Here is a 26970-nt window from a genome sequence, read left to right as displayed (position 1 = left end):
GTGTGCATTCATATATAGCACCTTTAGTCCTGCATTTGTCAACCTTTTTGATTTTTGTCACCTTGTTACACGTTCCTCTGACTGCAATCTTACTGTATCATCTGCCTGTCCCTCCTGACAATCTCACTGCATACTGCCTCTGCTTGTATACCAATGGCCTCATTCTCAGCCCTATCACTCTGGTTCCCACCCCCTGCCAAATCAGTTTGAACCCTCTGAGTTTCCCCTCCTATTCCTGTTAAAATTTTCACCCTTCACCTCTGGTTGTGGTTCCATCCAACCTCAGTGGAAAAAGACTGTTTGTATTTATGCTATCTATACCCTCATAATTTTGTATAGTGCTGTCAAATCTCTCCTTATCTTCTACATTCAAGGGAATAAAGTCTTATTCAATCTTTCCTTACAACTTAGGTGCTCCAGTCTCAGCAACATCCTTGTAAATTTTCTCAGTACGCTTTCATCCTTATTTACATCTTTCCTGTATGTAGGTGACCAAAACTGCACAAAACACTCAAAATTAGGCTTCACCAACATCTTACACAACTTCAACATAACATCCCATCTCCTGTACTTAATATTTTGATTTATGAAGGCTGTCCTCCAGTCCTCTTGTACCTCTCCTGTTGCCAAGGATGATTTAAATATCTCTACTAGGGCTCCCACAGGGTCCAAAGGAACATCTTATCAGGCCCTGGGGTTTTATCCACCCAGATTTATCTCAGGACAGTAAACACCTCCTCTGTAATCTGTACAGGGTCAATGAATTTGCCGTTTTGCCTCACTTGTATAGACTCTGTGTCCATCTCCTCAGTTAATACAGATGCAAAAAAATTATTTAAGTTCTTCCCTGATGTTTCTTGGCTCCATTACTGTGAGGTCAGGAACTTACTGATGAAGAGCTGAGACCAAGTTGGTGATTTTCATATTTCCACATGTATAAATAAAAATCACAAACCTCCTAGCAGACTTTGTGTCAGGACTGGCAGGCCAGTGAGAGTACAGCATTTAAAACTGACATTTTCCGTGGCAGATTTCCAGAGTAGCACAGATGGGGGCTAAAAATAACAAATTCCACTTTTCCTCACTCTGCAGCTCTGGATTCACAGCAACAGAAGATTAGTGATGATTGATGTTACGTATTTAATCTTTCAGTAATATTTGAGTAACATTGTAAATGTATTATTTGTTAAGCATGTTTTTTGTTTACATAATTCATTAAGGGTTATATGTAATATCTTTCAATCACATATCTCATTATGCTGCCACATCATAAGTGTATGCCACACTAAAGTGAAACAAAATTAAGAGTACACACATTACTCCCAGCTCCGTGTTTTACTTTAGATTAGTTTGATGTTTTGGAGTTAGAAATCTTAATAGATGAAGCTATGGTTTAATGAGAATGAAGAATGGAAAAGCAGTAAGAAGGAGAAAAATGGGGCTAAGAAGTTCATTAGTGAAGGGCGAAGGAGCAAAGAGGCTGCAGAGACAGAGAAAAGGCCCTTTAGCCCAGAACTATTCTGCTGACCTAGCTGTGTATTCAGTATTATCTCACTTGGCTTATCCTAGCATTTGGCTTGTATCTCTCTAAACATTCGTCATCACACACCTGTCCACATTTTTATTTTTTTATTTATTTTAGAGATACTGTGTGGAACCCACCTATGTTTTCTTAGCTCAATTAGAGGACAATCAACTAACCGGTACATCTCGTCTTTGGAACTGCAGCACCCAGAGGAAGCACAATCACTCACAGGAAGGGTGTATAAACCTCTTACAGACAGCGTTGGAATTGAACTCCAAACTTCAGCTGCTAACTGCTACGCTAATGCTTAGTTTGTAAATCCAGTATACTTGCTTCAACCACTTCCTCTGGCAGCTAATTCCATATATATCATCTGTAGGAAGAAGCACAGTTGACGTTTCGGGCTGAGACCCTTTGTCAGGACAGAACCGGCCCGAAACATCAACTGTGCTTCTTCCTATAGATGCTGCCTGGCCTGCTGTGTTCCACCAGCATTTTGTGAACTTCCAGCATCTGCAGATTTCCTTGTGTTTGCATATATAGATCATCTGTTATGTTAAAAAAAATCTTGCTCCTCAGGTTCTCACTAAATCTTCCACTTCTGACTTTAAAGCTATGTCCCTTAGTTTTCAACCCTCCATAAGTGGAGGTGCACCACAAGGCTAGGTACTAAGCCCACTTGCTTTACAATTGTGATGGTGTGGCTAAGCATACCTCCAATACCATATTCAAGTTTGCTGACAACGCCACCGTCATAGGCCGCATCAAAAGTGGTGATGAATCAGCATATAAGAGGGAGTTAGAAAATTTGGCTGAGTGGTGCCCTACCAGCAATCTCTTCCTCAATGTCAGGAAGACCAAGGAGCTGAATATTGACTTCAGGAGAGGATAATCAGAGGTCCATGAGCCATTTCTCATCAGAGGATCTGAGGTGGAGATGGTCAACAACTTTAAATTCCTTGGTGTTAATATTTTGGAAGACCTGCCACAGGCCCAGAAAGTAAGTGCAATTACAAAGAAAGCACAGCAGTGCTCTTACTTTCTGAGGAGTTTACAAAGATTGAGAATGATATTTACAGGTTTGACAAACTTCTATAGCTGTGCGATGGAGAGTATGTTGACTGTTTGCATCACAGCCTAGTATGGAAACACCAATGCACTTGAATGGAAAATCTAAAAAAAGTAGTGGATATGGCCCAGTCCATCACAGGTAAAACCTTCCCAACTACTGGGCACATCCACATTAAATGCTGTTGCAGGAAAGCAGCATTCATCACCCGGGACCCCAACTACCCAGGATATGTTTTCTTCTCATTGCTCCCATCAGGAAGAAGTTACAGGAACCATAAGACTCACACCACCAAGTTCAGAAACCCACCTTCACCGACAGGGTCTTGAACCAAAGTGGATATCTTCACTCACCTTCACTTGGCCAAACATTGAAAGGTTACCAGAACCAATGGACTCATTTTCAAAGACTCTCCATCTCATGTTCTCAATATATATTGCTTACTTACCTATTATTATTTAGTCTTTTTGTCTTTGCACAATTTGTTGTCTTCTGCACTCTGGTTGATTCAATTATGGTTATTATTCTATGGTTATGAAGAATCTCAGGGTTGTATATGGTGACATAAATGTACTTTGATAATAAATTTACTTTGAACTTTAAAAGACAGCTCACACTATCTATGCCACACATGACTTTTATAAATCTCTCTGTACAATGTTACTCAAATATTACTTAAATATTAAATACAGACCATCTTCAATTGTCATCCTTTGTTGTCCTACAACCCAAGGACCACTCGGAGGTCATCAGGGAGTAAAAATATAACCTAAGAACTATATGTACCATATGATGAGTTCCAATACACATTGGTACCTATTACTTTTAGTTCAGTTTTGTCTGCCTTAACAACAGAACTTTGTTTAGGAGCTCTATCCTTGCTATCTATTTCACAGCAATACATAAAAGTCTACTCACACAACAGGGATCTGGTAGATAAGTCGAACTGAAACCAAAATCTGTTTGGTGATGATCTTCTGAAGGGCAAAGCAGGCTTGAAGGGGTCATCTCCTGCTCCTATTTCCCATGGTTTATCTTTAACTGCACAACACAGCTTATTGTTCCTATTTAAAAGTGATTGCATTTCTAGGCCAGTAAGTTTAAATACCAGTAGAAAAAAATGCCAGATGTCAATACAGCATCTCAAATGGAGGAATGCTGACCTGAGTGACTTCTCAAAATTTGTTGTGACCACCTTTCCCATGTGCCTGAAGCACACACTGGACATTTGACAAATAGGCTGACAGCATTGAAGAGGTTGAGGGGGAAAATATACTATGCTGAAAAAGTAGCCTTTCTTTAATATAATACATTCAGTATATACTTCAGTTCATTGAGGAATAACCTGTCTGTAGAAAACAAAACAGAGATGAAAATAAACCTTGTTTTTGCAGGCATAAATAAAGGAGGTGGAAAGGTAAATTATTTAAGAAATGTGCTGGCTAATTTGTCCAATGGGAGAGAAGGTCATTCAGATTCTTGTTGTTCTACATGCCCTCTCTGTAGTATATGAAGAAAAGCATATTTACCTTTAGATTTTCATATGACTTCTCCATAACTACTCCAAATAAATAAAATTGATTGACTAGAGGGATTATTTGGAGCATTGGCATTTAAATTGAATCTGCTAGGCTTGGCCATCACCAAGTTCTTCCCTAACTGCATCATCCCAGTCACTGAAAAGCTGCTTCTGAATCTCATTTTGGATTATGTCCATTGGGCATGATCTTCATCAGACTACAGCTCCAATAAAGGGAGCAGCACCCAGCATTATACGTCGCCTTTCTTGAACTCAATAAGCGTTCTATATCAAAACAGATGGACTGTGGAACACCCAATTTAAAGTCAGCCACATACTAATAACCTCCATCTTATTCTTGCTCTACAATAGTATACAAAGCATGATTCTAACCAATGAGTCTACAACAGAACCAACATCAGTTAAGATTGATGTCAAACAAGGCTGAGTCATTCCTCTCACATTTTGTTCGGTCATCCATGCTGCGGTGTTGTTTCCTATCTCTAACAAACCTCCCTTGTGAATAGAGCTAATCTTCAGAGCCAATGAGAAGTCTTTCTGCTAGTCTCTAGAATCAAGTTTACCCAAATTTCAGTGAAATTGCAGTTCTCGGATGCACTTACATTTATGTACACCCAGAGGTCAAATTTCAGCCAGCTTTTATGCTTTCTTTGAAGCTTTTAATAGAAGGGCCTTGTACTCAATATCCACAAGATAAAGGCCATTGGGCAATGTGACCCTACTGTGCTGCACCATTGTCCAACAATAAGTTTTCACCCTGAAACCCTGGAAAACATGGACTCCATGTTTTCCATATGTTGGGGGCCATCTCAGCAAAGGCAGATATTCATGATGAAATTTTTCTCCTCTTTCAGTGTACTAGCACAGCCTTTGGTTGATTGAGGTAAACAATGGTTGAAGATCACGACCTTAGACCAGGGGAAAAAAAAAACTCCCTGTCTACTGAGCATCAATGACCTCTGATTTCCTTGGTGCTCCTGAGGTCTGGGCTATCGAAAATAGTTGTTTCACATTACTGGGAAGCAATATTAATGCTGTCTCTGCAATCTCCTTCAAACACTCTAGCTAAATAGGCAAATCAATATTCATGACTTCTAGCAGTCAGCATCCCCAGTGTTGTGTCCCTGATTCAATTAGTTTGCTACATTGCTGGGCTATGTCACTCATGTGCCTGATACTAGACCCTTTCTTCAGATCTATCATTGAAACAGATTGCCCAGTATATAAAGGAAACAATTCAAAGATTTTTTATTTTAATGCCTCTGAAGAAATACAATATTTTTACTCACACCAGTGGCTCTCGGGCCTGCGACCAAAGTGAAGAAAGGATCACTTAGACTACTGTTGAGAAGCTCAAGGCCAGGCAGAAAGCTTGGCTAAGTAATGGAAGGAAAGCACAATCTCATACATTATCAGCTACTCATTGTCTCAGGCATCGTCTGAACATTCTGTGGAAGAGTCTCTGATTCCTACATTGGCTATATTAGCTTTTTCAGAACCCAAAAAACTGTAATAGAGGTTGTCCATATCACTCTCTTTTATATTGTAACTCTTTCATATTTTAACTTTTTAACTGGCCCAGTTCTAGAAAGATAGCATCTATGCAACTATCAATAATTGATTTTGCCATTTACCTGAATCCTACTTGCTAGTACTTGTTCTGTAGCCTTCTATGTTTTGGTGATTGAAGGGCCCATATAATTACTTCTTAAATGTTGTGCAAACACCTACCTCTGCACTCATTCCAGTAGAAAATTCCAGATTTGTCTGCCCTCTGAATAAAAGAAAATCTGCCTCAGATCATCTCTTATGCTAAACCTGTTCCTATTAGTTTCAGATACATGTGCCATAGCAAAAGGTTTCCTACCATTCACCCCTCATAATTTTGCAACTCTGGGTCTATTCGTTCTCTTCCCTTCCACTTCTGTCCATCATCCCTCTTCACCTGGATCAACCTATTGCCTTCTAGTCCACGCTTCACTCTTTCCCTCCACCTTTTAATACTGTCCCTCTCTCCTGTATCTTGCAATCCAGATGAAGAGTCTCGACCTGAACCTTAACATTTCTTTCCGTAAATTCTGCCTGACCTGTTGAGTTCCACCAGCTGCTTGCTTATTACTCTAGATTTCAGTTTCTGCAATCTCTTGCATCAACATCCTGATGAATCTCATCTGCACCCTTTCAGGTCAACCGCATTTGCTCTGAGGTGCTTTAAATGTTCAGAAAGAAGACATTCTTGTTGTGTTAATTCCCATAGACTGCCACACATTGCCTTTTGTTGTTTCAGTAATGCGTGTCCAAGTGCAAAGGAGCTTTTCTTTAAAATAGGAGATATTTGTAGTATTCAGCAGGTGAGGCAACCTTCTGTAGACAGAATTGAAATTTAAGTCCATGCACTTCCATCACAACCAAGATTATATAGACATCAAATACATTTTAAATTGCAGATTCCAAAGGGAAATGGAGAAAATGGAAAATTCTGTGGGAAATGTTCATCATGTTGAAGAAATGTATTTTATCAGTAGCCTGCCTGAATAACTACCATCCTGTGACACTGACCTAAACAATAAAGTCCTTTGAGAGGCTGGTAATGAAACGCACTAAATCACATCTTCCTGTTATGCTGGACCCTCCCAGTTAGTTTATTACTCAGATTGGTCCACTGACAATGCCCCTGCCCTCCATTTCATCCTGTCCCACCTGGACTCATAGGCCACGATGCTCATATCGACTTCAGCTCAGTATTTAATATGATCGTCCCTCATAAGCTGGTAGGGAAACTGTCCTCGTTGGGTCTCAACATCTTTCTCTGTAAGTGGATCTCAGACTTCTTGGCAGAAATACTGCAGTCTATCCGTGTTGGATGCAGCACCTCCTGCTCCATCATGCTAAGCACTGGCACCCACCAGGGCTGTATGCTCAGCCTGCAGTTGTTCACACTGCTGACGTATGACTGTATTGCCAGATCCAGCTCACACTGAAACATCAGATTTGCTGAGGTCACAACAGTAGCTGGCTTCATCAACAGCGGTGATGAGATGGTCACAGGGAGGAGGCAGAACAGCATATAGAATGGCACGAGCACAACTTGAGTCTCAATGTGGACAAGACAAAAGATATGACTGTGGACTTCAGGAAGGTGCAGACTGACCACTCCTCACTGCCCATAAACAGCTCGTCTGTAGAGAGAGTTAGGAGCACGGACTTTCTGGGAATGCACATAACAGTAGATCTCGCCTGGACCCTCAACATCATCTCTGGTCAAGAAAACAAAGCAGTGCCCCCATTTCCTGAGGAGATAGAAGTGATCAAGACACCCACCACCACCACCATTATTTCAGGATCACCATTGAGGGTGTCCTCTTTGTATGGGAATTGCAAGGCATCTGACCATAAGGACCCCCTTCTCATTTCTACCATCGGCGAAGAGGTACAGGAGTCTGAAGGCCCACACTCAGTGCTTTAGGAACAGCTTCTTCCCCTCCACTCTCAGATTTATGAACTGTCCATGAATACTATCTCACTATTCCTTTTCCACACTATTTATTTATTGTAACTTGCAGTAAATTTCTCTTGCTCTGTATTGCTGCCACCAAACTATGACATTTCATGACATTTATCAGTGATAATTTGATTTTTATTCTGCACATGCCTGTGCTTTCTCTATGTTCATTTTATGTATAATTCTTAGACTATATAGATCATAACTAAGATACACTTCAGTTAATTATTTACAGGCTTGATCTCAGATGCTCAATAGCTCTGGAAGTTATAGGGAAGTTGTAATAACTTTTGGTATGAATCATTGAAATAAATAGCAGGATTCCCTAAACTTTGTAGATTTACATAGAGTATGCAGACCAAAATAGTCCATTTGCCATAAGTGATCTACATTAGCAAGTCTTCTCCCAATTCCCTCAGCCAAATTTGTCAGCTTAATCCTGCATTTCCTTCTACAAATGTTTTAGTCTCACTTTAAATGCATTTATACAATTCACATGATTCACTGCCTATGAGTTCAACATTCTCATCATTCTCCTGAGCTTTTTGTTGGACTTCTTGGTGACTATCTTAATTTGATCGTCTCCATTGCTCTTTTGAGAATCTCTTGCACTATAAACTAAAACCTGGTACATTTTATACACTGGAAGTATATGGACATATGAGATGGCTTCAAATGTCCTGCAATACATTTTAAAGATGTGTATATGCACCACATACAGTATTTCTATACGTTAAGTTCCTGACATAGGGGACATTTGTACATTAACAAGCCATTACAACGCAGCTGTGGTTTGCTTCAAGGCAACTTGAAGATGAACTGCCCTATTAAGTCTGGACTTTTAGTCAATGCAGAATGGTACACCTAGTCTGTCTTGATGTAACCTGTGTGTGGGTGTGTGTCAACAATATCACTTTAATGTATCATAATGAATCATTTGTTAAGTAAAAGAGACAAGGAATATCACAAATTGCATCATGCTTGTGAATAACTTCAAAAATATAAACGTTATTGGTGTTGTTAGGGTGGTGAAACTGGGTTCTATGGATCTATTGTTTGGCTTTCACAGATGCTGATTTGGTGACTAACCACCAACTTGCACCACCTGTTATTTTTGAAGGTAGCTTAGCATATACAGCATTATATAATGTAGGCCAATGATGAAATCAGTTAATTTCCAATGCTAAATTGATGTTATTATTCCCAAAGCGCTTCTCAGCAATCCACCTAACTTCATCTGCTTAACTTGCATGGAAAACCCACCAGTTAAGACCATGAAGTACCTATCCTCTTCATTGCTTGTACCATTTATACCATAAGACAATAAGTCATTGGAACAGAATTAGGATATTTGTGTTGATGCCCGCTATTCAGAAACATTGAAGTTGGTGCAGTATAGCTGTGGGAGATTGTCTCGGACATTTTTCTAACGATCATAGGACTCTGTTAGTCAGTGTTAATGTAAAGTGCTGCAGGCTGGTTACCCTTGTCTGATGGTGGGACAGACAACATGGAAGCTGTGTGGCCTCAGTTGTAGTGAGGACCAGACCTCAAGCCTTGGGCTCGCCTGCTGCTGCAGACCAGCTGAGAGATGCAGAAACGTTTACAGCCTGGCACCCGGTCTTGTCTGGGGCCTGGCCCCCGCAGTCACATCTGCCCTCTGACACTCTTGAACTTCCTCTTTGATACTGTGGCTAGATTATTTGATATTTCTCGCCTTCCCCCACCCATAGCATTTTAGTTGCCTTTTGGAGTTTTCGAAAGCTTCCCAATCCACTAACTGTCATTAATTTTTGCCCTATTATATGCTTTTACTTTCTGTGTTGTCTTTGACTTTCCTCGTTAGCCACAGTTACAACATCCTGCCTTTAGAATACTACTTCTTTGGGATGTATAATCTTACGCCTTCCAAACTGCTTCCAAATCTTACAGCCATTGCTGCTCTGCCATTGTCCTTTTCCATTCAGTTTTAGACAACTCCTCACTCATGCCTCTGTAATTCTATTTACGCCACTGTAATGTTGATAAATTTGATTTAAGCTTCTCCTTCTCAAATTGAAGGGTGAATTCTATCATATTATAATCACTGTCCCTTAAGGTTACCTTTATCTTGAGCTCCCTAATTAAATCTAGTTTATTCCACAATACCTAGGCCAGAATCATTAATCCCCTAGTGAGCTCCAGCTGAAGCTGCTCTAAAAAATCTTGTAGGCATTCTTCATATTCTTTCTCTTGGGATCCAGCATTAACCTAATTTTCCAATCTACCTTGCATGACTATCGTAACATTGCCCTTTTGACATGCCTATTCTATCTCCCATTGTAATTTGTAGCCCACATCCTGGCTGCAGTTTGGAGGTCTATACATAACTCCCATCAAAGTATTTTTACCCTTGCAGTTTCTTAATTCTACCCTCAAGGATTCTACATCTTTTAATCTTACGTCACTTATTTCTAAGGATTTGATTTCATTTTTTTAACCAACAGAGCCATGCCATTCCATTTGCTTACCTGTCTGTCTTTTGGATCCAATGAGTATCTTTGGATATTAAACTCTGAACTATAATCTTTATTCATCCATATATCAAGAAATAATTACCTGTACATCTCTTAGTAATCATCAGTAAGTTTCCTTTCACCATATGTGCAGAAGTGGGGTGGAAATGCTGATGTTAATGTATTCTGAACTACAGAAACATAGAAACCCTGCAGCACAATACAGGCCCTTCAGCCCACAAAATTGTGCTGAACATGTCCCTACCTTAGAAATTACTAGGCTTACACATAGCCCTGTATTTTTCTAAGCTCCATGTACCTATCCAAAAGTCTCTTAAAAGACCCTGTCATATCTACCTCCATCACCATTGCTGGCAGCTCATTCCATGCACTCACCACTCTCTGCGTAAAAAACTTACCCCTGACATCTCCTCTGTACCTGCTTCACAGCACCTTAAACCTGTGTCCTCTTGTGGCAACTATTTTAGCCCTGAGAAAAAGCCTCTGACTATCCACATGATCAATGCTTATCATCTTACACACCTCTATCAGGTCACCTCTCATTCACAGCTGCTCCAAGGAGAAAAGGCTGAGTTCACTCAACCTGTTTTCATAAGGCATGCTCCCCAATTCAGGCAATAATATCCTTGTAAATCTCCTCTGCACCCTTTCTATGGTTTCCACGTCTTTCCTGTAGTGAGGTGACCAGAACTGAGCACAGTACTCCAAGTGGGGTCTGACCAGGTTCCTATATAGTTGCAACGTTACCTCTCGGCTCCTAAATACAGTTCCATGATTGATGAAGGCCAATACACCGTTTGCCTTCTTAACTACAGAGTCAACCTGCACAGCTGCTTTGAGCGTCCAATGGACTCGGACCCCAAGATCCCTCTGATTCTCCACACTGCCAAGAGTCTTACCATTAATACTATATTCTGCCATCAGATTTGACCTAGCAAAATGAACCACTTCACACTAGCTGGGTTGAACTCCATTTGCCACTTCTCAGCCCAGTTTTGCATCCTGTCCATGTCCTGTGTAACCTCTGACAGCCCTCCACACTATCCACAACACCTCCAACCTTTGTGTCATCAGCAAACTTACTAACCCATCCCTCCACTTCCTCATCCAGGTCATTTATAAAAATCACAAAGAGTAAAGGTCCCAGAACAGATCCCTGAGGCACCCCACTGGTGACCGGCCTACATGCAGAATATGACCCATCTACAACCATTCTTTGCCTTCTGTGGGCAAGCTGGTTCAGGATTCACAAAGCAATGTCCCTTTGGATCCCATGCCTCCTTACTTGCTCAATAAGCCTTGCATGGGGTACCTTATCAAGTGCTTTGCTAAAATCTATATCCATCTATGTTCAATTCCAGTAAGATGCCAGCATGTGCGAATGCAGCAGTGCCTTGGGGTCCAACCAAAGGTGCTTGTTTTTGTAGAATTTCTTTTCTACAAAAGTGTGGGTACTGCAGTGCTGCCCCATCAGTGGGTTGCTTGTTTATCAGAGTAGCTGGACTGGTCTCAGTAGTGGAGCTGGCTGAGGAGTTGAAGGGTATGGCTGGGATGTTGAAGAGAGAGCTGGCCGGGTTATTGGAAGAGCCTGTCAGGATCTCAGAGGAGACTGCCGATATGTTGGAGGAACCGGTTTGTGGTCAGTCGAGGAGACCTGGCTGCAGACCATGTTGCTGCCTGCTACTCGGAAACATCGAAGATGATGCACCAAAAATGTGGGAGATTATCTTGGTCGTTTCTCTTATGGTCACAGGACTCTCTTCGTCAGTGTTAATGTAAGTTGCTGCAGGCCTGTTGCCCTTGTCTGCTGGATGGAATAATGACATGGGAGCTGGGCAGCCTTGGTTAGAAACATAGAAAATTTACAGCACAATACAGGCCCACAAAGCTGTGCCAAGCATGTCCCTACCTTAGAACTACCTAAGCTTTACCCATAGCCCTCTAGTTTTCTAAGTTCCATGTAGCCATCCAGAAGTCTCTTAAAAGACCCTATCATTTCCACCTCCACCACCACCGCTGGCAGCCCATTCCACGCACTCACCACTCTGCATAAAAAACTTACCCCTGACATCTCTTCTGTACTTACTACCAAATACCTTACAATTATGCTCTCTCATGCTAGCCATTTTAGTCCTGGGAAAAAGCCTCTGACAATCGATGCCTCTCTTTATCTTGTACACCTCTATCAGGTCACCTCTCAAACTCCATCGCTCCAGGGAAAAAAGGTCGAGTTCACTTAACCTACTCTCATAAGGCATGCTCCCCAATCCAGGCAACATCCTTGTAAATCTCCTCTGCACCCTTTCTATGGTTTCCACATCCTTCCCGTAGTGAGGTGACCAAAACTGAGCACAGTACTCCTTGTGGAATCTGACCAGGGTCCTATATAGCTGCAACGTTACCTCTCGGCGCCTATATTCAGTTCCACGATTGATGAAGACCAATACACCCAATGCCTTCTTAACCACAGAGTCAACCTGCGCAGCTGCTTTGAGTGTCCAATGGAGGGACCCCAAGATCCCTCTGATCCTCCACACTGCCTAGAGTCTTACCATTAATGCTATATTCTGCCATCATATTTGACCTAGCAAAATGAACCACATCACATTTATCTGGGTTGAACTCCATCTGCCACTTCTCAGCCCAGTTTTGCATCCTATCAATGCCCTGTGTAACCTCTGACAGTCCTCCACACTATCCAAAACACCCCCAACGTTTGTGTCATCAGCAAACTTAGTAACCCATCCCTCCACTTCCTCATCCAGGTCATTTATAAAAATCACAAACAGTAAGGGTCCCAGAACAGATCCTTGAGGCATCCCACTGGTGACTGACTTCCATGCAGAATATGACCCATCTACAACCACTCTTTGCCTTCTGTGGGTAAGCCAGTTCTGGATCCAGAAAACAATTTCCCCTTTGATCCCATGCCTCCTTACTTTCTCAATAAGCCTTGCATGGGGTACCTTATCAAATGTCTTGCTGAAATCCAAATGCACTATATCTACTGCTCTTCCTTCATCAATGTGTTTAGTCACATCGCCAAAAAATTCAATCAGGCTCATAAGGCACGACCTGCCTTTGACAAAGCCATTGCTGACTATTCCTAATCATATTATGCCTCTCCAAATGTACATAAATCCTGCCTCTCAGGATCTTCTCCATCAACTTACCAACCACTGAAATAAAACTCACTGGCCTATAATTTCCTGGGCTATCCTTACTCCCTTTCTTGAATAAGGGAACAACATTCACAATCCTCCAATCCTCCAGAATCTCTCCCATCCTCATTGTTGATACAAAGATCATTGCCCAGAGGCTCAGCAAACTCCTTCCTAGCTACACAGAGTAGCCGGGGTTACATCCCGTCCGGTCCCCGTGACTTACACAACTTGATGCTTTCCATAAGCTCCAGCACAACCTCTTCCTTAATATCTACATTCTCAAGCTTTTCAGTCCACTGCAAGTCATTCCTACAATTGCCAAGATCCTTTTCTGTAGTGAATACTGAAGCAAAGTATTCATTAAGTACCTCTGCTATTTCCTCTGGTTCCATACACACTTTCCCACTGTCACACTTGATTGGTCCTATTCGTTCACATTGTATCCTCTTGCTTTTCACATACTTGTAGAATGCCTTGGGGTTTCCTTAATCCTGTCTGCCAATGTCTTCTCTTGGCCTCTTCTGGCTCTCCTAATTTCATTCTTAAGCTCTATCCTAATAGCCTTGTAATCTTCTAGATTCCTATCATTACCTAGTTTTTTGAACCTTTCATAAGCTCTGCTTTTCTTCTTGACTAGATTTACAACAGCCTTTGTACACCACGGATCTTGTCCACTACCATTCTTTTCATGCCTCATTGGAACATACCTACTCAGAACCCCACACAAATATCCCCTGAACATTAGCCACATTTTTTCCATACGTTTTCCTGAGAACATCTGTTTCCAGTTTATGCTTCCATATTCCTGCCTGATAGCCTCATATTTCCACTTACTCCAATGAAACATTTCCCTAACTTGTCTGTTCCTATCCCTCTCCAATGCTATGGTAAAAGAGATAGAATTGTGATCACTATCTCCAAAATGCTCTCCCACTGAGAGACCTGACACCTGACCAGGTTCATTTCCCAATACCAAATCAAGTACAGCCTCTCCTCTTGTAGGCTTATCTACGTATTGTGTCAAGAAACCTTCTTGAGCACTCCTAACAAACTCTACCCCATCTAAACCCCTCACGCTAGGTCCGAAGCCTCGGGCTTGCTTAATGCTGCAGACCAGGTGAAAGATGCTGAACAGCATGGCGTCCAAGCTTGGCTGCCCTCCCATGATTGAGCGGTGGAATGAAAGACTGGATTGTATATGTCTGTACACTGCCAGGAGACTGTAACATTGATTGCAGGATATTATCGCTCAGGGTTCTGAAACATGTACAAGTTGTTTTTGAGTGAATATGCTTCTTTGCTTGCTATTTTTATGTTACTTGCTATTTTGAATGTTTTGCACTTGGCTCCAGAAGGACGTTGTCTCGTTCTGCTGTATCTATCTATGGTTTGAATGATAATCAAACTTGGATTTGATTTGATTTGAATTCCATGCTAGTCACAAAAAAGTCATCCATGCCTATGTTAGCAAATTTCTGATATCATCATCTAACTCCTTTAGGTTATATTTAATTTCAGCCTTGTAGAAGAGAACATAGGGTAGATATTGTCATCGTCATACAGTGTGGAAACATGCCCTTCGACCCAACTGATTCGTGCCAACCAAGACTTCTTTCAAACTACAGTAATTCCATTTGCCAGCATTTGGTCTCCATCATGGTAGCTAACTTTACACAGAAATTTCCCACAGAGAGCAATGTAGTAAAAACTAGGCAATTTGTTTTTAGTGATGGAGTCACAAGAGACTACAGGTGCTGGAATACAGAACTCAAATAATCCACTAAAAGAACTCAATGGCTCAAGCATCACCTATGGTTGAAAAGAATTATCGACATTTCAGGTTGAAACCTTGCCTCAGGACCGAAACCTTGAAATCCCTTTCCTCTCCTCTCACATTGCTTGACATACTGAGTTCTTCAAGCAGACTGGATTTTAATTTAGTGATGTTGGTTAAATGATAATAACTATTAGGGCCACTCAACAACTCTCTTGTTTCTTTCTTTGTGGCATCTTTTACATTTAGCTGGGATGGCATTTGGAGTGCCAGTTATAACTTCTTAACAAAAGTTATATGTGCAGGTTTTCAGTTCTTTTCGGATCATTAAAAAAAAGGAAAATTAGTAACATGGACAATAGTTTATGCTATGAGATTGAAACTGAACTCTCTAGCAGGTTTTCCTCCTATGTGCCCTTAACTATGTTACTGGCAGAGTACATGTACAGTATATGTTTGAATCGTAATGTTACAAATTTCCGTAACTGGATCACTTACCAGCAAAGATAGAGAGGTCCGTTGAAGTCTGATGGTACTATTTTTAAAAGTATTTATTGATAAAGGGCACAAAAATAAGATTAATGCAAACATACAGATAATATACGCCGTCAATACTAAATCTAAGCGCAGGTGTAATAATAACCAATAAGAAATAGCTCTATTGTTGTCTAGGGGTTAATGTATTGTCCAGTAGGAAGGTAACAGTCACTATCAGTTCGTTCAAGCTGCAGCGTTGTTGGGTTTAAAAGTGATGCGGTTTAAATTTGCCCCAGGTCTTTTAAGATGCCGATCCGTTGAGTCAGGGGAGCGGGCTTCCCCGTAGTTAGCTAAAAGCTGTTTTCTTGTGGTTCCAGCCACCAATTCCAGCCACGGAATCGAACGTATGTAGCTTCCTTCAGGTGACTTCCTGCTGTTACATGGTCGCTTAATGTTTCTTCTGGTGCGTCTAAAGGGGTTGTTCCCCAGACCCTCTTTTATACTTCCTCACGGGGTCTCCGATGTCAATCAGGTTGGGATGATGCAATCCCTCAACCAGCCCACTCTGGTCATCCACTCTGGTCATCTTATTACAGTACAGTACAGTACAGAATAGTACAGTACTCAATACACAACTTGGTCTTCCAGAGACAATAGCCAATAGCTTTACATCACCGGGGAAACGAGGCATTTTGCACGTCCCATTCTCATTTCCTGGGCCCCTTGACCCAACCCAATGGTGATCTTACGATTCTCACAAAGGAGGGGGCTACGGAGGTAACAGTAATAAACTTGAACTTGATACACAATTACATCAAAGAAAACCAAGGTCAGGATAGGTCCTTACTAACTTTGGAGAAATGATTATACAAGAGTTGAGACCAAGATACAAGATGACTGGTCATGGCGCAAAAGAAGAACTAGAACTTGTCACTTCCTCTTAATTACATCTAAACTGTCTAGTGGCAATGTAAATTCGAGATAAATTTGGAAACAGAAGAGGAAAGAAGGTACAAGGATAAGGAAAAAGATACAACCCTAGATTTGTAACATGCGCATGGAGAGGGGAAAACACTGGAGATAATAGAAATCAGACACAAACAGGATATCCTGGAAATAATCATCATCAGGTGACATTGTGGAAAGGGTTAACATTTCCAGTTAATCAGAAGCCAGTTCTGATATTATGTTTCTGTAATTCAGAAATATGCTGTCAAACAATAAGATGCTGTTCATTGCTTGTGCTTTGGTGGCACAACATAAGAGGACAATGAGAGATCTAACAGGAGTGAAATGGAGAATTAAAGTGATTGACAACTTTGAGTTCATGTTTACCCTCAGACTCATTGGAAGTGCCATGCAAAGCAGTCACCTCATATAAACTTAGCTCGATGCATCCATCATTCCCTTCCTTGCCTGGTTTTATCTACGGCCTATCATCTCCTGTCTCTCCCCTTCCTCTCACCTCTTTAAACCAAACATCTTCCCTCCATACTCTCAGTCTGATGCAGTGCCTTAAGCCAAAATGCTATCTATCTCTCTGCATCCACAGATGCTGCCTCATTCACAGTTCTTCCAGCGGTTTTTCTTGATCCATATTCCAGATTCTGCTATGTCCCCAGGATATCTCAGTCCCTGCATAGTGGGGATGAGGGGTAAAGTGGCAGGTATTGCTTGGGACAATGCAATGAGAAGGAAACTTATGAACCAGAGAGTTGCAAAGGAAACAATATCTTCAGAATGTTAAAACAGGTGGGAACATGAGTCAGATGGTAGCATGAGATTAAAGGTGGCAATAATAACAGAAAATGAAGATAATTACTGTGTACAATTGCACAATTTGACTTGTGGGGCATGTCACACAGCCCCACATTTCCCAGCTTTTACATTTCTTTGTCTGTGTTCTCACTGCCTAACCACCATTCACAGCTTTTTTTCATTTTCTCTCCCTTGAATTCCTCCTTAAGAACACAAGTAATAGGAGCAGGCTATCTTCCCCATCTAGCCTGCTCAGCCATTGAATAAGAACATGGCTGATCTGGCCACGGACTCATCTCCATCAACCTTTTCCCTATATCCCTTAATTCCCCTACTATGCAAAAATCTATTCAACCTTGTCTTAAATATATTTACTGAGGTAGCCTCCACTGCTTCGTTGGGCAGAAAATTCTATCGATTCACCACTCTCTAGGAACAACAGTTCTTCCCCATCTTCATCCTAAATTTACTCCCCCGAATTTTTAGACCATGTCTCTAGTTCTAGTCTCATCTACCAGTGGAAACAACTTTCCTGCCTCTATCATATCTATCCCTTTCATAATTTTTTATGTTTCTATAAGATCTCCTCTCATTCTTCTGAATACCAGTGAGTACAGTCCCAGGTGAATCAATCTCTCCTCATAGTCAAATCCCCTCATCTCTGGAATCAACCTGGTGAACCTCCTTTTCATTGCCTCCAAAGATAGTACTGTATATCCTCCTCAAGTAAGGAGAACAGAACTGCACGCAGTACTCCAGATGCGGCCTTACCAGAACCCTGTACATTGCAGCATAATCTCCCAGCTCTTCAATTCAATCCCTCTAGCAAAGAAGGTCAACATTCCATTTGCCTTTTCAATAGTCTCCTGCACCTGCAAACTAACCTTTTGGGATTCATACACAAGCACTCCTAAATCCTGTTGCACAGCAGCACACTGCAATCTTTTACCAATTAAATAATAACCTGATCTTCCATTTTTTCCTTCCAAAGTGCATGACCTCACATTTACCATCATTGTACTCCATCTTCCAGACCCTTGCCCACTCACTTAACATATCTATATCTCTCGCAGACTCTCTTTATCCTCTGTACAATTTGTTTCTCCACTCAATTTAGTGTCATCAGCAAACTTGGATGCATTATACTCGATCCCCCTCTTCCAGATCGTTAATGTATATCATGAACAGTTGCAGGTCCAGCACCAAACTCCTGCAGCACACTGCTCACCACAGATTGCCAGCCAGAGTAACACACATACACCCCAATTCTCTGCTTTCTATTGGTTAACCAATCCTCTATCCAAGATAAAGCATCACCAGCAACTCAATGCATCCTTACCTTGTGGATAAGTCTTTTATGTGGCACCTTATTAAACAGTTTCTGGAAATCCAAGTAAATGGGTCTGTCTGGTCCCCTCTGTCCAATGCACTCATTATATCCTCAAAGAACTCCAGTAAGTTTGTCAAACAGGACCTGCCTTTCCTGAATCCCTGCTGCATCTGCATGATGGATCCATTTCTTTCTAGATGCCTTGTTATTTCTTTAATGATTGCTTTCCCAACTGCCTCTTACCATTTTAACTCATTGATCAAATCACCTTTAAACGTATTTGTACAGCAACCTTGGCCTCACATTATCAGAGATCCTCATTCTGTGCTATCCACTACTTCTCGATTCTCTGTACCAGTTAATACTAACTTTTTTCTCTCTTTCACACTTCTGATGAAGTCTTTGATTTGAAATATTAACTGTTTCTCTATCCTCAGATGTTGCTGATCTACTGTGTTTCCATTGCATACTTTACTACCATGTTCTTTTAGCTGTTACTCTTGTTTCACTATGGAATATTTTTAAGTTTATTTTATAAAAGGATTTCCAGGGCATTAAGTGCTGGCTTGTCTTCTGTAAGTGAATCTTTGTTACATTGTTTTTATCTTAAAGTAAATTACACTATTTATTTATTGAGATACAGCGACCCTAGCTGCCCCTTGAGCCATGCTGCCCAACAATCCCCTGATTTAATCCTAGCCTAATTGTTTGACAATTTACAATGACCAATTGACCTACTAACTAGTTCATCTTTGGACTGTGGTAGGAAACAGGAGCACCCAGAGGAAATCCACATAATCACAGGGAGAGTGTACAAGTTCCTTAAGGCAATGGCAGGAATTGAACCTGGGTTGCTGGTACTGTAAAGCGTTGTGCTAATCACAACATTACTCTGCCATCCCTACTCATTAAATATATCAGCTAATCTGTAGAGAATGAAAACCAATGACTAGGCAATACTCTGGAGGTTATGGATATCATTCAGGTAGACAAAGTAACAAATGGGGTTCATTTCCAAAGAGACAGAATTGTACAAAAACTGTTTCAGACTTCAATGAGACCTCATTTCGGGTTCTGAATAAAGCTTTGATTGCTAGATTATTAAAACAAGATATGGAAGAATCAGGCACCCAACTCTTATAGCTACAAACCTGGCCAGAGTGATATCTACGAGCTTCTCTGAAGAATGCCTCCAATGCCTTCTAATAGCCTGCTTCTATGTAAATGTCCCTACTGTTTATGAGCTACACATCTAAAAATAAATGTTGTGCATTGACAATAAAATGTACTGATGGATGCGTGCTTAACCCACAGCTCTGTACTCATGACTACGTTGCTAGACACAACTCAAACAACATCTATAGACTCTCCAACTCTGGGCAGAAACTAAAATGGTGACTAGGAGGCAGACAAAAATGAGATAGATCAACTGGTTGAGTGATATTGCAACAATAATCTTGTTCTCAACATCTATGAGATGTAAGAATTGATTGTGGAATTGTGGGCACCATGGTAGTGTAGTGGTTAGCATGACGCTGTTAAACTCAGAGTGTTCTGGAGTCTGGAGTTCAATTCTGGCAATGTCCTGTACACATTCTATGTATGTCCACCTCATGGAATGCATGGGGGCTCCAGTTTCTTCCCAGAGTCCAAGGATGTACTGGGGAGGTTGTAAATTAGTCATTGTAAATTGTCCTGTGATTAGGTTAGGGTTAATTGAGTTTGTTGGGGGGTTGCTGGGTTGGAAGGGCCTACTCTGCGCTGTATCACTAAGTAAATAAATTCAGGAAGGGGAAGTTGGCAGAACCCACACCAGTACTCATTGAAGGATCTGCAGTGGAAAGTGTGAATAACATCATTTTCCTGGGCATCAACATCTCAAAGCATCTCTCTAGCAGCCGGCACACAGATGCGATCATGAAGGAGATCTTACCAGCAACTATATTTCATTAGGAATTTGAGGATATTTGGTATGTTACCAGAGACTTGCAAATTTCTACAGATGTGCAGTAGAGAGCATTCTGACTGGTTGCATCAATATGGAAGCTCCATCCAATGTGAAGGATCACAAGAGACTGCAGAGGGTTGTAGACTCAGTCAGATATATCACAGTCACAACCCTCTTCACCTTCAAAAGGCAGTGCTCAAGAAGGCAGCATCTATCTTTAAGGACCCTCACCATCCAGAATGTACCTTCTTCTCATAACTACTATCAGGAAAGAGGTACAGGAGTCTGCAGGCCCACACTCAGTGTTTTAGGAACAGCTTGTTCCCCTCCACTCTCAGATTTATGAACTGTCCATGAACAGTATCTCACTACTCCTTTTCCACACTATTTATTTATTGTAACTTGCAGTGAATTTTTCTTGCACAGTACTGTTTCCACTAAGCAACAAGTTTCATGACATACGTCAGTGATAACAAACCTGATTTTGATTCTGAATCTGCACATGCCTGTGCTTTCTCTATATAAGTTCATTATACTGTACATATATAATTCTTACAATATAGAGATCATAACTAAGATACACTTCGATTAACTATTTACAGGTTTGATCCCAGATGCTCAATAGCTCTGGAAGTTATAGGTAGGTTGTAATAACCTTTGATGTGAATCATTGAAATTAATGGCAAAATTCCCTGAACTTCATAGATTTATATAGCATATACAGCCCAAAATAGCCTGTTCTGCATAAGTGGTCTATATTAGCAAGCCTTCTCCAAATTCTCTCAGCCAAATTTGTCAGCTTAATCCTGCATTTCCTTCTACAAATGTTTGTGTATTCTCACTTTAAGTGTATTTATACAATTCACATCTTTCACTGCTTATGAGTTCAACATTCTCATCATTCTTCTGAGCTCTCTGTTGGATTTCTTGGTGACTATCTTTATTTGATGGTCTCCATTGCTCTTTTCCATATATGCAAACACTCTCTTGCACTACAAACAAAAATCTGTTTCCAGATCCTCTGTCCGTTCTATATACTGGAAGTCTACGGACCTGTGGGATGGCTTCAAATATCTTGCAATAGATTTTGAAGATTCGTATATGCACGCCACATACAGTTTTTCTGTATGTTAAATTTGTGACATCAGCGACATTTGTACATTAACAAGCCATTACAACACAGTTGTGGTTTGCTTCAAGACAACTTGAAGATGAACTGCCCTATTAAGTCTGGGCTTTTAGTCAATGCAGAATGTTACACCTAGTCTGTCTTGGTGAAACCTGTGTGTGGGTGTGTGTCAACAATATCACTTTAATGTATCATAATGAATCATTTGTTAAGTAAAAGAGACAAGGAATATCACAAATTGCATCATGCTTGTGAATAACTTCAAAAATATAAACATTTTTGGTGTTGTTAGGGTGGTGAAACTGGATTCTATGGATCTAATGACTGGCTTTCACAGTTGCTGATTTGGTGATTAACCACCAACTTGCACCACCTGTTATTTTTGAAGGTAGCTTAGCATATACAGCATTATATAATGTAGGCCAATGATGAAATCAGTTAATTTCCAATGCTAAATTGATGTTATTATTCCCAAAGCGCTTCTCAGCAATCCACCTAACTTCATCTGCTTAACTTGCATGGAAAACCCACCAGTTAAGACCATGAAGTAGCTATCCTTGTCATTGCTTGTACCATTTATACCATAAGACAATGTCATAGGAACAGAATTAAGAGATTCAGTCCATTGAGTCTGCTCCACAATTTTAACATTGCTGATCCATTTTCCACTCAACCCCATTCTCCTGCTTTCTCCACATAACCTTTCAGAATGCTGTGGTGTAATCCATCTTGTCCAGGTGACTTATTTACCGGTACCTTTAGACCTTTCAGTTCCTAAGCATCATCTCCCTAGTTATAGCAACTAGCTGTGGGAGATTGTCTCGGACATTTCTCTTATAGTCACAGGACTCTTTTAGTCAGTGTTAATGTAAAGTGCGGCAGCCCCATTGCCCTTGTCTGGTGGCGGGACAGACATCGTGGGAGCTGTATGGCCTCAGTTGTAGTGAGGACCAGACCACAAGACTTGGGCTTGCCTGCTGTTGTAGACCAGGTGAGAAATGCGGAAATGTTTACCGCCTGGCCTCTTCCATCAGTGCTGCCCTCCTGTGATTGGGCGGCGGAATGACAGGCTGGATTGCATATGTCTATACACTGCCGGAGACTGTACCATCGATTGCAGAACATTATCGTTCAGGGTTTTGGATCATATACATGTTTTTTTTTGAGCGAATATGTTTCTTTGCTTGCTATTTTGAATTACGTTACTTGCTATTTTTAAATGTTTGCTTGCTTCCAGAGGAGCATTGTCTCATTCTGTTGTGCCTATGTATGATTTGAATGATATTTAAACTTGGATTTGATTTGATTTGGATTCCATGATAGTCACAAAAAAAGTTGTCTATGCCTGCATTATTAATTTTCTGATATCATCATCTAACTCCTTTAGGATATGTTTAACTTCAGCCTGGTAGAAGAGAATGTAGGGTAGGTATTGTCATTGTCATACAGTATGGAAACAGGCCCTTTGACCCAACTGATTTGTGCCGACCAAGATGCCTTTCAAACTAATGCCATTTGCCAGCATTTGGTCCCTATCATGGTAGTTAATTTTACACAGAAATGTTCCACAGAGTGCAATGTGATAAAAACTAGGCAATTTGTTTTTAATGATTGAGTCACGAGAGGCTGCAGGTGCTGGAGTATGGAACACGAATAATCAGCTGGAAGAACTCAATGGCTCGAGCATCATCTATGGATGAAAAGAATTGTCAACATTTCAGGTTGAAGCTTTGCCTCTGTTCTGAAACACTGAAATTCCTTTCCTCACTTCTCACATATGCTCAACGTGCTGTGTTCTTCAAGCAGATTTTTTTTAATTTAATGATGTTGGTTAGATGATAATAATTATTAGGGCCACTTGAGAACTCCCTTGTTTCTTTCTTTGTGGAATTTTGTACATTTAGCTGGGATGGCATTTAGGGTGCCAGTTTTAACTTCTCAAAAAAGTTTGACACTATACGTGCAGGCTTCTAGTTCTTTTTTTTGGATCATTTAAAAAAGAGAGAAAAGAATAGCCCGGACAATTGTTTATACTACGAGACTGAAACTGAACTCTCTAGCAGGTTTTCCTCCTACGTGCCCTCTGGTATGTTACACACCCAACATCTTTTGTTAACCAGCAAGTTTTATCAAAGGCTTGTTCTGTTGTTGGTCTTCTTTTAGCTTGGCACAGCCTCCTCATTTTTGTAGCTAACAAAGGAGCCATAATAAATTCCGTGTAAATACTCGAGAAGTGTAAGTGTAATGACATTTAATGACCAGTCACATAAAAGGCACCATTTGAAAAGTTCAAAGTAAATATATTTCAGAAGTATCTCTATGTCACCAGAAACAGCTGTGAGATTCATTATCTTACAGGCATACTCAATGATTCCAATAACCATAATAGAATCGATGAAAAACCAAACCAATAGGTCAAAAGCAATGTGTAATAGAGAATAATATGTGCAAATAAAAAAGAAAGAAAAAAAGAATTAGTAATAATTATAATAAATTAGCAATAATTATTGAGAATTTGAGATGAAGAGTCCTTGAAAGTTCATCCATTGTATTGGGAACAGTTCTATAATGGGGCAAGTGAGGTTGAGTTAAGTTATCTTCACTAGTTCAAGAGCCTGATGGTTGGAGTAATAACTGTTCCAGCCCCTCGTGGTGTTAGTACTGAGGTTCCTGTACCTTATTCCTAATGGTAACAATGAGAAGAGGGCATCTCCTGGGTGGTGGATGTCCCTTATGATGGGTACTGCTTTTATGTGACACCGCTCCATGAAGATGTTCTCATTGGTGGGGAGGGCTTAACCTGTGATGGACTTGGCCACATCCATTATTTTTTTGTAGGATTTTCCATTCAAAGGCATTGGTGTTTCTATACCCGCCTATGATGCAGCTATCAATATACTCTGCATCATACATCTATAGAAGTTTGTCACATTTTTGCATATCATGCCTGAATCTTCTCAAACTTCTAAGGAAGTAGAAGTTCTGCTGTGCTGTCTTCATTACTGCACTTGCGTGCTGAGCCCAGCACAGGTCCACAGAAATGAATTTAAGTTTGCTGACCCTCTCCACATTTGATCCCCCAATGAGGAATATAATCAATAATCAGCTCCTTGGTGTCGCTGACATTGAATAAAAGATTGTTGTTGTTGAACCACTCAGTCAGGTTTTCAATCTCCCTCTGATATGCTGATTTGTCACCACCTTTGATTGGGCCTATGATAATGATGTCATCAGCAAACTTAAATATGGTATTGGAGCTGTGCTTAGCCACACAGTGATAAATGTAAAGTAAGTAAAGCACACAGCTTTGTGGTGATAGAGATTGTGGAGGAGATGTTGCCAATCCAAACGACTGTTTGGATGTGAGGAAATCAAGGATCCAATTGCACCCTGAGGCCATTGACCCAAATCTTATTGATTAGTTTTGAGAGGATGATAGTATGGAATTCTGAGCTGTAGTCAAGGAAAAGCATCCTGATGTATGCCTCTTTGCTGTCCAGGTGCTCCAGTGTGGAGTGATGTGCCAATGAAATGGTTTCTGCTGTGGACCTGTTGTGCTGATAGGCAAACTACACTGGATCAAGTCACCTCTCAGGTAGGAGCTAATATGTTTCATCATCAACCTGGCAAAGCACTTCATCGCAGTGGATGTAAGTGCTACTGGGGCAGTCGTTTAGGCAGGTTATCTTGTTCTTCTAGGCACCATATACAGTCGGCCCTCCTTATCCACGAGTTCCGCATGCGTGAATTCAACCAACCGCGAATCGAGAAAACCCGGAAGTGCTCTTCCAGCACTTGTCGTTCGAGCAAGTACAGACTTTTTATCTTGTCCTTATTCCCTAAACAATGCAGTATAACAACTATTTACATAGCATTTACATTGTATTAGGTGTTATAAGTAATCTAGAGATGATTTAAAGTATACGGGAGGATGTGCGTAGGTTATCCTGGATTGGGATTGAAAAAACCGGAAGTTCTCTTATTAAGTAAGTTGGAACAAGTATATCCAGTATAATTTAGTGTCAGTTAGTCAAACATTTGTCTTAGTATATAGTATACATTTTACCTTTCTATGTACATAAAACACTTAAGAAACATTTGTATTTCAATAATTAAACCACTGCGTTGCTTAGTAATAATTGTAGCTTTCATCGGGACAGAGCCTTTAGAATTGTTCTGATTGTTGACCGACTGTAGCCTAATGCTTTTCCAATGACTGATGGCGTTTTACCTCTTTCCAATCACTTTATTATTTCCACTTTATTTTCAATCATGATCGTCATTATTTTTGTGAACAGGAACACTGCTGATTCAGAGCTCTGCTGGGTCCTAAAGACCACCACACTGAGACAGGTTAAATAAGGGGCTTGAGCATCTGCATTTTTTGGTATCAACGAGAACCAATCCCTTGCGAATAAGGAAGGGCAACTGTAATTGAAACCCTCTTGAAGCAGCTGGTTACCTCAGTTTGCTGAAGTGAGAGGTTAAAGATCTCAGTAAACACTCCAACCAGTTGATCAACTCATGTCTTTAGTATTTGGCCAGGTACCCCATTTGGGCCTGATGCTTTCTGTGGGTTCACCCTCCTGAAGGATTCTCTCACATCAGCCTCAGAGACTTAAATCACACGGTCATCAGGACTGTAGAAGTTAATGATGGTTCCTCCATGTTTTGGGGGTCTAAGCAAACCTAGAAGGTATTGAGCTCATCTGGAAGTGAAGACATGCTGTCACCTATGTCGTTTGATTTCACTTTGTAAGAGGTGATAGCATTCAAGCCCTGCCACATTGTTTAACATCTTTAATTGATTTAAATTTAGTACTGAATTGCCTCTTTGCTAGTGTGATATCTGGACTTCTTGTTACCTTCTTGCTCGCCAGATTTGAATGCCTCTGATCTGGCCCTCGGCAGACTGAGTATCTCATGGTTCATCCAGGGCTTCTGGATGGGGAAGACTCAGTGATTTTGTGGGGACACACTCATGCACACCTGATTTTATAAAGCCCTTGACAACTGTGGTGCATTCATCCAGATCTAACCCATGGACTCAAAGAAATCACATCGGCTCCTCTGCCTCCTGCGATTGGTTGTCCTATCCTCTGGAGCCATGCTCTTTAGCCAATGTGTGCAGGCAGGAGAAGAGCAGCCAAGTGATCAGATCTCCCGATATGCCGCCTAGGCATGGAACGGTAGGCATTCCTCATCTTAGTATAGCAGAGGTCTAGTGTGTTTGGGTCC

At 40.9% G+C, this 26970-nt stretch overlaps 1 long non-coding RNA gene across 1 annotated transcript in view; it reads left to right on the top strand.

Moving 5' to 3' along the window:
- Window positions 1-25510, top strand: part of LOC132398921 (uncharacterized) — a 52948-nt gene extending 27438 nt beyond the window's left edge. Inside the window, exons 2-3 of the long non-coding RNA XR_009513845.1 lie at window positions 25233-25327; window positions 25432-25510. This is a non-coding gene — a long non-coding RNA (uncharacterized LOC132398921). The remainder of the gene's footprint in view (window positions 1-25232; window positions 25328-25431) is intronic.
- The last annotated feature ends 1460 nt before the right edge of the window (window positions 25511-26970 follow it).

The sequence above is a fragment of the Hypanus sabinus genome, chromosome 9 (assembly GCF_030144855.1).
Source record: "Hypanus sabinus isolate sHypSab1 chromosome 9, sHypSab1.hap1, whole genome shotgun sequence".
Lineage (NCBI taxonomy): Eukaryota > Metazoa > Chordata > Chondrichthyes > Myliobatiformes > Dasyatidae > Hypanus > Hypanus sabinus.
Note: the sequence above shows the minus strand (reverse complement) of the source record. Positions and strands in the feature narration are given on the sequence as shown.